Below are 14,576 nucleotides of genomic sequence, written 5' to 3'. Positions count from 1 at the left end.
TCCAGAACTAGACAGAGGCACAGGTTTTTATCTGAACTTAATTTCTCTTTCAGAAGAGCATTCGTTGCCTCTTGTTTCTTATTTGAATCTAATCCCCATGGATCACAATTTTGTTCTGTGGATCCATCTAGCAAAACACACAATTCAAGGACTCTTGGTCCTTGGCTGGCTCACAGAACTCTAGAACTCTGAGAAGATCAGCCTTCTCACTGCAGCTGAGGACCTAGGCCTCAGGGAGGTCAAATGACCAGCCAAGGTCAAGTGGCCAGTTGGTGAAAGGGCTGGACTAGAAATAAGGTTACCAGTCTTTGTTCAGGGTTCTCGCAAACACACTAACACATTTTTTATCAGCAATAGGAAAATCTACCCAGAAATTACTCATAAATCTCCTAGAGTAGAGATCTTAGATGTCGTGGTAAAAGAGGACGTAGAGATCGTGTCGTACAGGCCTCCAAAAGAAGTTTTAGAGTTTTTAAGTGCCTTTTCCCTTTGTTTTATTTAAAATGATGTCTAGCTTGGCACAGCCATGAATCTGAGACGTGTTCAACTGGATAAGCCTGCGCGTGAGCCTGTGTGCCTAGGGGTGATGTCAGCGTGGCTCCCTGAAGATTTCCAGAGGATCCCTCCTCTCGGGTTTTATTTTGTAGTAAAAATAATCTGCGGTGTTTTTGGTTTTCCTTGTCTTATGGACTGGGGGAGTCAGCTGGGAGGCCACTGTCTCCTGATTTTCTAGGTGGTCATTATCCGTACTCCATTCAGACCACTGTTAAGACCACTGGATCCTAAATGATGCCCCAGGGACTGTTCATGCGGTCATCTTGGGGAGGGAAAGGGGAGGTACGCAGGCAAGCAACACTGACCAAAATATTTCTTCTGAAAGCTCTCATGCTTGCAGTGTGAATTCACCATTGGAAGCCTGCCATGTTTTCTATTTTAAGGCTCCATGTCCCTTATGTTGCTCTGCGGCTCCTTCTTATTCTACTGTGTTGTGTGGAGAGTAGAGATGAAGATAATAGGTCCTGGAATTGGACTGTCTCACTTCAAATCCTAGCTTTGCGTTTACGAATTTTGTGATTATGGGCCAATGACTTAACCTTTCTGTGTTTGTTTCCTATCTGCAAAGTGATTTGACAACTTTATCAAACCCAAATGATTGATGTGAGGACTAATAAATATAGAATAGACACTGGTATGCAGTAGCCAGCGCATCAATGAATGTTAGCTGTTACTGTTAACATCTCCTGCTCGTGTAGCCCAACCCAGTGGAAAGAACAACTGGATTGATGGGTCAGGAGACACAGGATCCGGTCCAGGCTCTCACTTTCACGTGGCTGCGTGAACTCGGAAGAGTCACTTGATCTCAACTCACAGAATGCAAGACATGGAAGAAAGTATTTGGTCCAACTTCCTCATTTTACAAATGAAATTGGACCTCGAGAGAGGAAGAGGCTCACCCAAAGTCCAACAGGAAGTTGATGTCCAGGCCAGCATCAGCCAGCACCTGCTCTCTTGACTGCCAGCCCAGAGCTCTTCTCATCATTGCTTTGGGAACTAAATACCTTGCCAAGTGTCCCCAACTTTGCTGAAGACCTGAGGACTTTGGGGTTGGCAGGCAAATGGTTCCTAACAAGCTGTCTTTGGGTTGTGGCCACCCCAGAAGCAGCAGCTAGTGCATTCTAATTTGTCGTGTTGTATAAGTGTCAGAAGCAGAGTAATGCCTTTAAGATGCTGCTGGGTGAAAGCTGCTATACCTATGGAGGGCCCAGAAAACTCATTCCAGGCCAACAGCAGGAAGGTGAGCAGCTTTGTAGAGTCCAATGGCTTAATAATTGACCATGTTTCTTTTCCCTTTCTTGGCTCCTGCCGGAGACAGTCAGTGACTGTGTCTCTATCTTAGGCTGAGGATATTTCCTTTTGAACTCTCACTGCAGGTCCTGGCCACCCCTTGCCTTCTCTCCTCTCACTCCTACTCGGATCCTGGGATTATAGGTTGACCATATTATCCACTCTTGGGTACATAGTGGCTTTGACTCACAAGATCCTCTTTCTGTTCTGCACCCTGGCCACAACAGGCACTCAACAAAGTCAGTCCTCTGCTCATTGTTCTAAATATATCCCAGGTTTCTGGCTCTGGGTCATTGCATAAATTTTGTCTTGCCATTGATTCTTGCTGAATGAAGCCCACAGTGGTCTTCCTACTCAGAAGTGGTCTCCTGCTCCTTAGAACTTCCAAAGCACATATCAGCTGTAACCAATGGTTTTCACAATGTCTTTAGGGGTCCTATCTTCCTTAACAGGCTACCTAAGAACCAGGTACTGCCATCTTTTTCTCCCCCAAAGCATTTAGCAGAGTTCCTTGCCCATTGCAGGAGCTCAGTTAGATGTGCTTTGAACAACTGTTGACTGGTTAGTGGGGTTGGAGTAAGGGGCTTCAGCGTTAATAAAAAGGTTGTTCCTTCATAATCAAAAGTGCTTTCTCCCTAGGTGTCACTGTGAGCCCATGATAAGTCAGTTACAGCCATTCGAAGGCTCCTTAAAGCTTTGGCAATGCCCAGTCATTTTTAGAATTCTACTTTTTAGAAATCTGGAGTGACATGTTTTCAAATTAAAGTCAATTAAAATTAATTTTGCTCTTTTTTTGTGGCAGAAACTGACAACCCAAGATGGACAAGTAAAACAAATTAACATACTTTAAAAATGCAAGTAAAAGTTTAAGGACATCAAAAGGCTTGATGAGTGAAGGAGCCCTGAGACTTTCACTCACTCATGCACTCATTCACTCAATCAGCAAACATATTCATGCAGTTCAATTTCTTGCGTTTCAAGAGAAAACACAGTTGTGTTATTTTGTTAATGCAAAATTTTATATAGCCCTCTACTAGAGCCCTATGCTTCTGAAATTGTTCGCTAAAACAATAGTCATATTAGTTTGCGTTCATAAAGTCAAGCTCAGTGTTTCCCTAAGATCAAACACTCCATGACAAATTTTATCCCCAAATTTGGGAAAAAAATGAGAAGAATGCAAAGATTAATTCTTGGAAGTCCTTAAATAAGACTTTCCTCTCCCATTTTCTGTTTGCTTTTAAAATTTTGCATTCAGAGAATAATAGGTGAGTCTTTCTGTGGATAATTAAAACACATGTAACTTGAAATTCTCAGGCCAGTAATTAAACTGAAGAGCTCACTGGGTAACGCTTACTTTTTTCTCCCAGATTGTGAGTTCAGTTCCTTTTCAAGCTGCACTTTTCATTTCTTTTTTCTTTTCTTTTTTTTTTTTTCAATCACAGAGATTAAAGCAGCCTGAATTTTACAATAGCATCTTGTGAAGGAAGAGGTGGGGGGAAAGCCACAGCGGTTTTAGTAAATCATGCACTTTGATGTCTCCAACTTGAAATCCATATTTTGAGAGCCCTGATGTACCTAATAGCATTTAGAATAAAATTTTAAATCCCAAAGCTGGGGCTGTTTGCAGAGAAAAATGCCTGTGAAAAGTGGATGTTAGCATTCGTCTCACATCTCACCACTTTCTTACCACAAAGCGCTTCTATTCTTCGCTGTGAAGTTTGTGTGGCGTACATGTCACATACCCGTGGTGTGTCCACTTTTCTTGGCTGGTGTCCACAAAGTTATTAATAGCTGTTGACCTTGGCTTGAGGCTTTAGGCATTTATTTTGGGTAAGAAAAGGTAGAAAGAGAAAAAGGCTTTCCAGGAACACATTGTTTTCTCTAAAATCACGGAGCCATTCCGAGAGCCCCTCTCTTGACCGTCAAAAATACCTGTAAAATCTAACTGTTGTTAAAGATTTGTGTCTTTAGGCTGAAATCCATTGGTTCCCTTAGTTTGCTTTCGGGTGCAGGTGCTGTAGTGCCATTTTAGAAATGTCATGGCCCTTTGACCATATTCACAGGCTCCTGGGCAGCAAGAAGCTTTGAAATCCAATAAATATTGAAACACGAGAATAGATTTCAAGAATTACTTTTCTGCTAAAATCTCAAGACAAAATTCCCGTTGTTCCTGCAAGTCCCTTAGCTCATCGAGGGCATTTGCATCCAACAGGGTCTCAGGAGCTCTTGTTTCTCCTGCTATCACATTATGTTTATGATGTCATGAGGGGTTACCATGGAGGTAATTGTCATGATGTGGGAGATGTGTGAATTCAGGTGTGGAGAAACTCAGCAGTGAGAGATGAGTCTGAGAAAAAGAGACAAATCCCCTTTCATTCCAGCTTCCTTTGCAACAAAAGGGTGAAGCAGAAAAAAAAAAAAAAAGGAGGGGGAATGTAAATATGATAACTGAAAATTAGCTTTTGAACAGCATGCTTTTTGTGCTTTGCATGACATACTGAAAAGTCTTCCATTTAGTTGTTTTTTTAAATTATATTTTGATCACATATCTTGTATTATGTTGTTAAAAATAACTTTTATGTTCTTTCTTGGAGAAAAAAATGTGGCTTGTGATCGCAGGAGAGAATACTATATTATGAAGTCCAAGATGAACAGGGAAATCTTTTGAATGATACACCAGGAAGCTCAAAGGTGATATGTTTTTGCCCAGTTGGGGGGGAACAAAAAGGCTGCTGGAATCTGCAAAACACTACAAAATAAGATTGAGCCAAGCTAACGATGCAGCCAGACTGGCTTGCTGCTGGCATTTGACAAGCTGGGAGAATGAGACTGCAAAAATCTACAGGGAATTATTTTCCCCTTCATGTTCATGAAGTACCATACATCTCTTTCTTGGGATGATGGGTGGTGGGGATGAGGGCATGGGTGCTGCTGAGCGAGTATTTTAAGGAAATGAGCAACAATCCCCTGCCTCTGGCTTGACATCATCAATGTCATTACTGCTTGTGTGGAAGCTTTGTCTTTTCTTGGAAAGGCCCCAGGGCTGGCAGACTCAAGTAGTCAGTGTGGTGACTGGTGAAAAAGGGGTCCTGCCGAGGCAAGTGCAGGGAGCCTGAGTGCCCTCGAGCACTGGATTCTGAGGAAGAGACCTGGGTTCCAGTCCCAGCTTTGCCACCGTGAATTTTTTCTTTGACCTTCACCGAGACTCTCAACTGCTCTATCTTCTCATTGTGTTAATCAAATGAGACTATTGTAAAAATAAATATATTGGACATAGAATATATATTTTAGGCAGGCTACAAATGCATGGGATTGCACCTTATTATTTGGGGTTTCTTGCAAGCACAAAGATATTGTATTGTCCAATGGTATCATTCATGGACCTTCAGGATGCAAGTGGGCACTTTTGCAAGTGGTAGCCAACTCTCCATGGCATTGCTTTGGTGAAAAGAAAGTGTAAGAGGATTCTCTAGAGAAACAGAACCAATAAGATATCTATCTATCTATCTTTCTATCATCTTTTTATCTTTCTAAAATGAGATTTATTATGAAGAATTGGCTCATGTGATTATGGAGGCTGAGAAGTCCCATGATCTACTGTCTGTAAGCTGGAGACCCAGGAAAGCCAGTGGTGTAATTCAGTCTGAGTCTGAAGGCCTGAGAACCAGGGGAGCTGGTGATGTAAATCCCAGTCTGAGGGCAGATGAGATGAGATATACTAGCTTGAGTAGTGAGGCAGGAAAAAAGGGACCAATTCCTCCGTCCTCCACCTTTTGTTCTATTCAGGCGCTCAGTGGATGGGATGATGCCTACCTGCATGGGGGGGGGGGGGGGCAACCTACTTTGCTGAGTTCACTGATTCAGATGCTAATTTCATCCAGAAACAACCTCACCGACACACCCAGAAACGATGTTTAATCTGGGCACCCCAAGGTCCATTCAATTTAACGCATAAAATTAACCCTCACAGAGGAAGAAGTCCCTAGGCAACGCTCAGCTTGTCCAGGGTTAAGTATAAACTCCCTAGCCCGGTGTTTGGGGCCTTCCATAATCATTCCCCCTCCAAACCTCCCCAGTCTCGTTTCCTTGCTCCTCAGGTGCACCCTTCACCTTGGTCAAACCTGATTTGACACTAGACATTCCTCTGGCCTTCCTTGCAGCTGTGTCTTCTTTCCTTACCCAGTCAATTCTTCCTATTTCCTGGCTTGCCCACCCTGTAATGATCCCTCCCTGTGAACAACACCCATTAGTGGTGTCACACATACATTGTGCAGGGGGTGCACTGCACGAGGACATCTGGCCAGGCCAGGGAGACACGGCCTTAAATCCAGCCAGTTCACATGGCCCACTGAGGGACTGTGTCTGCTTGGAGGGAGGGTACCTTTTTCTTGTTTAAAAACAGGCACTGGAGAGTGTAGGCTCTGTGTGTATTGATAAAGTTAACTTTTCATCTATGTTGGTCTTATATTTTCTTGAGATTATAAATTCCTTGGGGACTCAGGCTTTGATTTTCCTGTAGATACTCACGTGAAATCATGCACAACTTTGTTTTGAATTATAATCAGAACACTGGGTTCTGAGTAAGAGATTGCACTAGAAGCTCTTTGAAGACAGAGCTTACTCATTTTCTCTACCTGTGCCTTGCACACTTAACAAATGATAAATACATCCCCAGTAGATATCTGATTGCTCACTTATCTACACTACCAGTGGGAAAACATCAATACCATTCTCATTTTAAAATTCTTCAGTCCTTTATTGGAGTCTTGGAAGCAGAGGTAAGGAATGGGACCATTTCCCCTTTGAAGACTCTGAGACCCGTTTTCAGATGAGGCTCTGGGGTCTCGGCCTGCATTCTCTTCTCCTCCAGAGCAACACTGTGCTGGGGCTTTGTGGTGGACCTGAAAAGTGGGCCTGTATCTTACTGCTCACTCAAGAGCAAGGCTCTGCTCTGTGTGCTGAGGACATCAGGAGGAGAGCCACATGTCTCTGTCCCAAGGTATTCCTGGATTGTTACTGGGGAAGACACGTCAGAGACTGGTCATAAAATGATGGAGGAGGCCCTACAGCAGCAGGAATGGGTACCGAGGCCTAAGGGGTTTTATGAGGCAGCAGAGTCCTACATTCCCTGCATGGAACAGGCACAAGGGGAACGACTGGAGAGAGAAGGTGACTGTAAGAGATGACATAAAGCAATCTCATTCATGTCGACATCTTCCACTGCAATCTGTGCGCAGATGGCCCTTGAAACGTATGTCTCCATCCCAGACCCATCTATCACTGATCTTTCCACTCGGAGGCCTCAAAGGTTCCCTAAACCCATTATGTTCCACACTGATCTCAGGATCTTTCCACCCAAATCTGGTCATCTTCCGCAGCTATATCTTTCCAGATGGTGCTGCCCATCCATCTGGTTTGGTAAAGTCTGGTTTGGAAAACTCATTTGCTCAGCTCGCTCTCCACTCCCAGCTTCCAGTCCAAATTTATATCTCTGTCTCTTGCCTGAGATGGATGCGATTTCCTCCTCACTGGACCCCCACATCCACTCTCGGCCCCCAGCCCCTTCTCAGAGCAACTGGAGTGAGCATTTCAAAATGCAAATCTGATCACGTCACATGCTCCCCAAACTACCCTCCTCCCCTGCTTAAAACCTCTTAATGCCTTCTCGTTACTTCTCTTAGGATAAAGATCTATGTGCTCAGTAGAGCCTCTAAGACCCCTCATAGTCTGGTCCCTGGCAACTTCCTCAGCTCCATCGCGGACCAGCACCCCCACCTCTGTCCTCAGTGGGACCGGCCTTCTTTCTGCTGCTTATAGGCCTCTGGAATCCTCTCTTCTGTGGCTGCTGTCACTCCCACCCCATTTGCCTCATTTATCCCTTCTCATTTTTCACATATCAGCTCAAATCTCACTTCTTCAGGGAAACCTTCTCTGATCCCCTAGACTACTTCAGCCCTTCTGCCTTGTACATCTCTGAGCACATTTCCTTATTAAATATTACAGTTTGTCATCGTACATTTATTTTTGTGGTTATTTGATGTCTGTTTTCCCTGAAAGGGATGTAAGCTTTCCCTGTAAGCTCCGGGATGCCTGGCTGGGTTTGCCCTCTACTACATTTCCAATGCCCAGCACACTCCCTGATACACTTACACACTCAGTTAATTGTGTGTTGGGTGAATGAATGCTTGAAGTTGTTCAGGAATGGAAGGCCACCTTGTGGGACTGAAATGTAGGCTACATGAGAGGAAGTAGCCAGAGGTGAGGTTGGGAACAAGCTTGTGGCAGAGATAGTGTCATCTCGGCACGGGGTGCTTTGCAGCCTGTGATGCAAGGATATGATGGGCCAAGAGCTGTGTTTTGGAGCAGTAGCTCTAAGAGGGGTATGGAGTAGAGAGCAAAGGGTCCCGGAATCAAGGAGACACGTTAGGAGGCATCTAATAAAGATGACCTGAATTAGAGTAGTGAAAGGAGAAATGGAGAGATGGGCACAAATGCTTTTAGTGGTTCCCATTTCCACCTTTTCCCCTCATTTCCACCTTTTCCCACCATAGGAAAGGCAGTAGTGGATCAAGGGGCTTTGCATTATTTCAGCATTTTTAACCTGCCTGGCTTGAGCATCGCCAATGTACAGGGAAGAGTGAGAAGGAGCTTCGAATCAGCAGGGAGGTGGGCAGCGTGATAGAGTCGCGAATCTGTGGGTCTTTTTCCTTTCCCAGGCAAATGTGGCCTGTGGAAGGTTGAGAAGAAAGGGCACCCTTAGGACCTGCTGCCCTGAGCTGATGTTAGCTGGTGTGTGAGAGGGTGTGAAATGCAAGGAACCTCCTTTTGGGCTAGACATATCTGGTCCCCGTCTTCCTTCCCTGAAGTCTATCATGGAGCCTGTCTTAACTGAGACTCCATGTCTTATAACGAAGCATATTTTGAGAGGGGAATAGTGTGGTCTTCGGACCAGGGAGACACGTAAGGAAGGGTATTTGCCTCACTCTGGGCTTGGGGCCACACCTCCTATTTTGCTTATTCTTTTCTATGGCTCTTGTAGTCTGAATCACGACGAGAGCACTAGGCTGATATAATGGATTGCTCTACTGTTCCTCCATGTTTGAGTGGATAGAATGCAAAACTTGAGGCCACTAAATTTTAGCTTTTTGCAAATGTCTTTTATGGATCTAGCGTCTTCTTCTAGAATGTGACCAATGTGATGATACTCTTGTGTTCACAGTGTTCATGACTAATATATCTTATGTCATTTGATGTTTTTTAACTACCAGTCAGGCCACAACGTTTGACTGTGCCAGTTGCGCACTGCCCAATTCTGGCTGTCGCTACTCATTTAGATACCCAAGGGAATGGCACCTCCTGGAGGAGTGCAAGGTGACAAGCCTGCCCACAAAGTGTGCAAGGCATGCACTTGCCTTATTTTGCTGGCTCGGAATGGTGAAATCCCTTGTTCAGTGTCATGCAAATGCTGGCACTGCAGCTAGGGCCCAGCTTCCAAATCTAAATCCAGTTAATTCTGCTGCACCTCCTGGCCTCCTGGCTGATCAGTGCTTGAGCCAGTGAGTGAATGGGGAAAGACGAAGCCTCCACTCAGGAGCCAGTGGGCACACAGAGTCACGATTTGTTCTGAAGGTCTCTGAGTGCCATCAGCGGAACCAGCTGCCCTAATCTGCAGTCCATCTGCCCGGACCTCATCCACTCTCAGTGTGGACTTTGCCCACACGGTGGGCCCCAGATGACGTGGCCTTGGGTGTTTTTCTACCTCCCTTCCTGAAACCCTTGCATCTTGCTGGTACACAAGGCCATACCTCCCCTGCATGTCCTATTCCCTCAGGGCCTTGCTTCTAGCTACTACTAGGTCATTTTCTCCCATAAGGAGTTCACTAATAAGGTGGATGATTATAATTCCAATAGGGAGGTGTAAAAGATAGAACAGCCTTGAGAACACAAGGGAATTACTCTATGAGAATGGAATCCCTGGCTGGGTGGGAGAGTCTTGAATCCGTGAGTCTTTTATGTGGGAGAGCAGGAAGGGACCTTAGCAATCACCTAATGCAGTTGAGGAAACTGAGGCCTCCAGAGTTAGTGGGTTGGCTGGGGCTAGAACCTAAAGGTTTTCTATTATACCGCATTTCCTTGAGTGATTTTAACTGGGGTCTTTCCTGACACTTTTTGACCCTACGTGACTGAGGGCAGCCCTGTATTTGGTCCGTCTTTGCCCCATCAGTATTTGGGGGAGCAGAAGGGCAGTTTCAAGGGGACAGGGAGCTCGGTCAGCAGTGTCCTGGACACTGGCCTGACCCCAGGATCTGTGCTTTTAAATGCCATTATGAAATGCAGTCTGTTTAGAGCTCAGCACCTCTTCCCATCAGACTAATGCAGCTGTGGCGGAGGGCGGGGTGGCGGCTGGCTGCCTGGCAATCTCCTGGAGCCCAGAGAGGGATTACGCGTGCTCAGGCAGCCTCATCACCATAATAAAAATGGGAGTTATGCTTATCGATGCATCAGGACTGCCCATTTAGACGATTACCCCATTTCCAATCCCATTTCTAGAGGAAAGAGGATTGCTGGACATGTCCTTCCTCCACCCCCGGCAGGGCCCTGTTGTTGCTGGTTGCATGGGGGGATGTGTTGGAGGCAGGCACACAGCAGGCTGAGAGCTTTGCCCTCTTTGTCTTTCAGAGCTGGCAAGCCACAGCGGGATGGCCGTCCCCTGAGAGAGAGGAGAGGAGGAGAACGAGCCCAGCAGGGGCCTGGAGCAGCTGGCTGGCATCAATAATTTCCTGCAGGAGATTTTGCTGGCTGAGTACACGTCACCTGTCTGTTGCCCCTCTGCGTCTGCCCTGTGGTACTAAAATAAACTAAAGCAACCCTTGGACTCTGCTCGTCCAAATACAGTTCGTTAACCTCAGCTCTGTGGAGCCCAGGTATAAAGCAGCATCATCTATTTGGAACAAGATGAGGAAGAGTCAGGCAGAAAGATCCCTGAGCAGCTGGAGTACACATTACAAAGTTTCCGTTTCCACACAGAAGAGCCTTTTGGGCCCTTGCTCAGAGACCACTGACTCTTACTTAACACATAGCCCTAATTAGCTTGGTTAGCTGCTAAGCAGTTTGGAAGTGGGAATGAAAGGCGGGGAAAGACTGCCACGGGCTGGAGCCATCAGTTAAGAGCTAGACCAAGAAGGTGGCATCTGTGGGGACAACTGCAGATGGGAATCGTGCTCAAAGGCGGACTTTGGATGAATGGCTCCAAAGGTCCCTTCCAGCTTTTCAGTTCATGGTTCAGAGTATGTCTGCTTTGACTATGATGGTGAAGATATGATGGAGAGAGAGGAGGGGAAGGGGGACATTAGTGCGGAGCTCGTACCCAGCAGGAAACGTGGCCTTGTGTTTTGGGCAGCCCTGAGTTTCGGTGCTCAGAAGCACTTGCCTGCTTTTGCTGGAGTCCTCCAGACAGGACATCTACTCTCGGTCCTCCTTTATTCTTTGCCAGCAAGAGAGAATTATTGTGGATGTTTTTGGAAAGAGTTCTGTGAGGCATCGGAGTGTAATGAATAGACATGGGCTTGAGGTGAGACAGACCTGTGTTCAGATCGTGGCTTCCTACTCAGCTAGCTGGGCACTCTGGCAAAACCATCGAGCCTCAGTTTCCTCACCTGTATATCTACTGTCTAAGTTGCGCATTGTGCGCCTTCCTGCCAGAGGCCCTTCAGTAGCTCCTAACTGCTTTCTTTGGTGTTCTCAGGGTGAACTTCTTTCCAGGAAAGAGTTTCCAGGACACTTAGTAAAACTTGAATTTCAGACAAACAATGAATAATTTTTTGATATAATTATGCTCCAAACATTGCATGGGATATACTTACACTAAAAAAAAATTAGATGTTTAGCTGAAATTCAGATTTAACTGGGCACCCTGTATTTTCAAATAAACTTTATTTTAGAATTGTTTTAGATTTATAGAAAAATTATGAAGGTAGTACGGAGAGTTACTCTATCCATTAACATCTTGCATAAGTATGACACATTGGTCACAATTAACAAACTAATGTTGATTATGTTATCATTAACTAAAGTCCCTACTTTATTAGATTTCCTTTGTTTTCACCTAAGGTCCTTTTCTGTTCCAGAATCCCATCTAGGATAGCACATCTATTTAGCTGTCACGCTTTCTTAGGCTCCTCCTGGCTGTGACAGTCAGACATTCCTCATTTTTGACCACCTTGACAGTTTCGAGGAGTACTGGCCAAGCATTTTGTGGAATGTCCCTCAATTTGGGTCTGTCTGATGTTTTTCTCAGGTTGGACTGGGGTTGTGTGTTTTGGGGAGGAGGACCACAGAGGTAAAGTGCCATTCTCATTCCATCATGTTAAGGGTACATACTATCCACATGACTTCTCATGTTGATGTTGACCTTGATCACCTGGCTGAGGCAGTGTTCACCAGGCTTAGCATCCTGGGTTTTTTTCCGTGTGTGTGCAAGGAAGATTCACCCTGAGCTAACACTTGTTGCCAATCTTCCTCCTTTTTTTTGCTTGAGGAAAATTGGCCCTGAGCTAACATTCGTGCCAATCTTCCTCCACCTTGTACGTGGGATGCCTCCACAGCATGGCTGACGAGTGGAGTAGGTCCGTGCCTGGGATCTGAACCTATGAACCGAGGCTGCCAAAGTGGAGCACCCGGAACTTTAACCACTTGGCCCCAGGGCCGGCCCCCTAGCATCTTGTATTTTTATTTGCTGAATCTGGCAACTCTATTCCAGGCATATGAAGCCTTCATGACTAGGCTGCTGGCTTATTTCTGCAGACTTTTTCTGCTCCAAACTTAGGAACCACTGGCAATTCCCCTAAAGAACTACCCTCTGTCTCTCTCACTGCCACGCCTTAGTGCTTGCCCTTTCCTCTGCCTGGAGTGTTCTATTCACACACACACCCTCCCCGACTAAGGCTGGGTGAGGTGTTGGCCCTCTGCTCCGGGCCCACGCTTGGGTGGTACTCTGTGGTTATGACCTGTTCACTTATCTTTTTCTATGATCCCAGTGCATGCCTAACATCTTGCACAGTGCCTGTTGGAACTCAATAAATAACTGTTGAATAAGCGAATGTTTATTCTAGATAATCCAGATAAAGCCTTTAGCACAATGCCTGCCTTGTAAACAGTAGCTGCTCAGTAAACAGCTGTCTCTGTTTCTTTCATCATAAGAGAAAATAACTTTCCAAGATCTGAGCAACTATATTAATTTTGTGCCCCAGCACCTGCCCCTACCTGGAGACGAGATTCTGGAGCAGTGGTCTCCTAGGATTCCCTGAGAGCCACAGTTCCCTGCGTCAAAGCGTCAAGGGGGCCACTTAATGACAGAGATGTTGTGCTAAGTAGGCTGCTGTCAGTCAATTTGCAAATTAAAAAGTCATCCTTCTCCCAATGGAGAAACTTCAAATTATGAACCCCTTGACCCAAATTTCCATAATCAGGGCCCCCTGACCCTTTGTTATCTAGTGAAAAGGACCCACCTCACTCTCTTTGTAACCCACACACAACACATAGGTGAATAATGTTTATGCCCAGTGTTGCTTGTGCTTGATGATTTGTATACTTATATTGTTTATGTGTATGCTAGTTTTTTTTCTTTCACTCATCCAGTGTCATTGGATCCCACCCTGAGACCCAAAATGAGGAGATACCTCATGTAGTGGTCCCAGGAATCTTTGATGAGCCACTGGACTAATCATGATGTTTATCATTTATTATTCACTTTGCACCAAGTGTTTCACCGCCTCACCTCTAATCCTCTCAATAACGCTGCAAGTTAAGAATTACTATTCCCACATCACAAATGAGGAAACTACGGCTTTGAGGTACTTTAAAAATTTACCCAAGCTTCTTTGTGATGGAGCCAGGCTTGGAGCTACTGTTTGGACTTCAGGGTCTGAGCTCCATCCACTGGGGTTGGCCACCTCTCCGTGGTTCAGAAAGTTCTATGAGAGAGAGCCAGCATCTCCCAATGCCTTGTGCCCCTCAGAATGGTTCAGATGTAATATTGCTTCCATTATTGCCAATATTGTATTTCGAGCTCTAGAAGTTCTTTTTGGATTTTTAAAAAATAGTTTCCATTTCTCTTCTCATTTGGTTCATGTTTTCCTTTAACTCCATGAAAATATGGTAACTGTTTTCAATTCCTTATCTGCTAATTCTATCATCTCTGTCATTTCTTGTCTGTTTCTGTAGACTTATGTTTCTGTTATGGTTCTTATTTTCCTGATTCTTTCCATGTCTAACAATTTTTTAATTGAACGTAGAACATTGTGAATGTTAGTTGTTGATTGAATTTTGCTCTGTTCTTTCAAAGAGTGTTGAACTTTGTTCTGGCAGACAGTTAATTTACTATTACTAGGTAAACAACCATTTAGGCTTGTTAGCAGGGCTAGTGTTTTTTATTGCAGTAACATTGGATTATAACATTATATAGCTTTCAGATGTACATCGTAATATATTTAGAATTCTGTGTAGATTACATCATGTTCACCACCCATAAACTAATTATAGTCCATCACCTCTCATGTGAGCCTAATCACCCCTTTTGCCCTCCCCTTCCTTCCCCTATGGTAACCACCAATCCAATCTCTGTTGCTATGTGTTTGTTTGTCGTTGTTTTTATCTTCTACTTATGAGTGAGATCATACGCATTTGACTTTCTCCCTCTGACTTATTTCACTCAGCATAATATCCTCAAGGAC

General features: G+C 44.9%; 1 long non-coding RNA gene across 1 annotated transcript; it reads left to right on the top strand.

Moving 5' to 3' along the window:
* The first annotated feature begins 4,172 nt into the window (after nucleotides 1-4,172).
* LOC139082451 (uncharacterized) lies at nucleotides 4,173-10,769 on the top strand. Its single transcript, XR_011538460.1, has 3 exons — nucleotides 4,173-4,280; nucleotides 4,440-4,536; nucleotides 10,525-10,769. It is a non-coding gene; the product is annotated as an uncharacterized lncRNA (long non-coding RNA).
* Nucleotides 10,770-14,576: the final 3,807 nt, after the last annotated feature.

This window comes from Equus przewalskii, chromosome 3 (genome assembly GCF_037783145.1).
Source record: "Equus przewalskii isolate Varuska chromosome 3, EquPr2, whole genome shotgun sequence".
Taxonomy (NCBI): domain Eukaryota; kingdom Metazoa; phylum Chordata; class Mammalia; order Perissodactyla; family Equidae; genus Equus; species Equus przewalskii.
The sequence above is the reverse complement of the archived record's forward strand: the minus strand, read 5'-3'. Positions and strand labels throughout refer to the sequence as shown.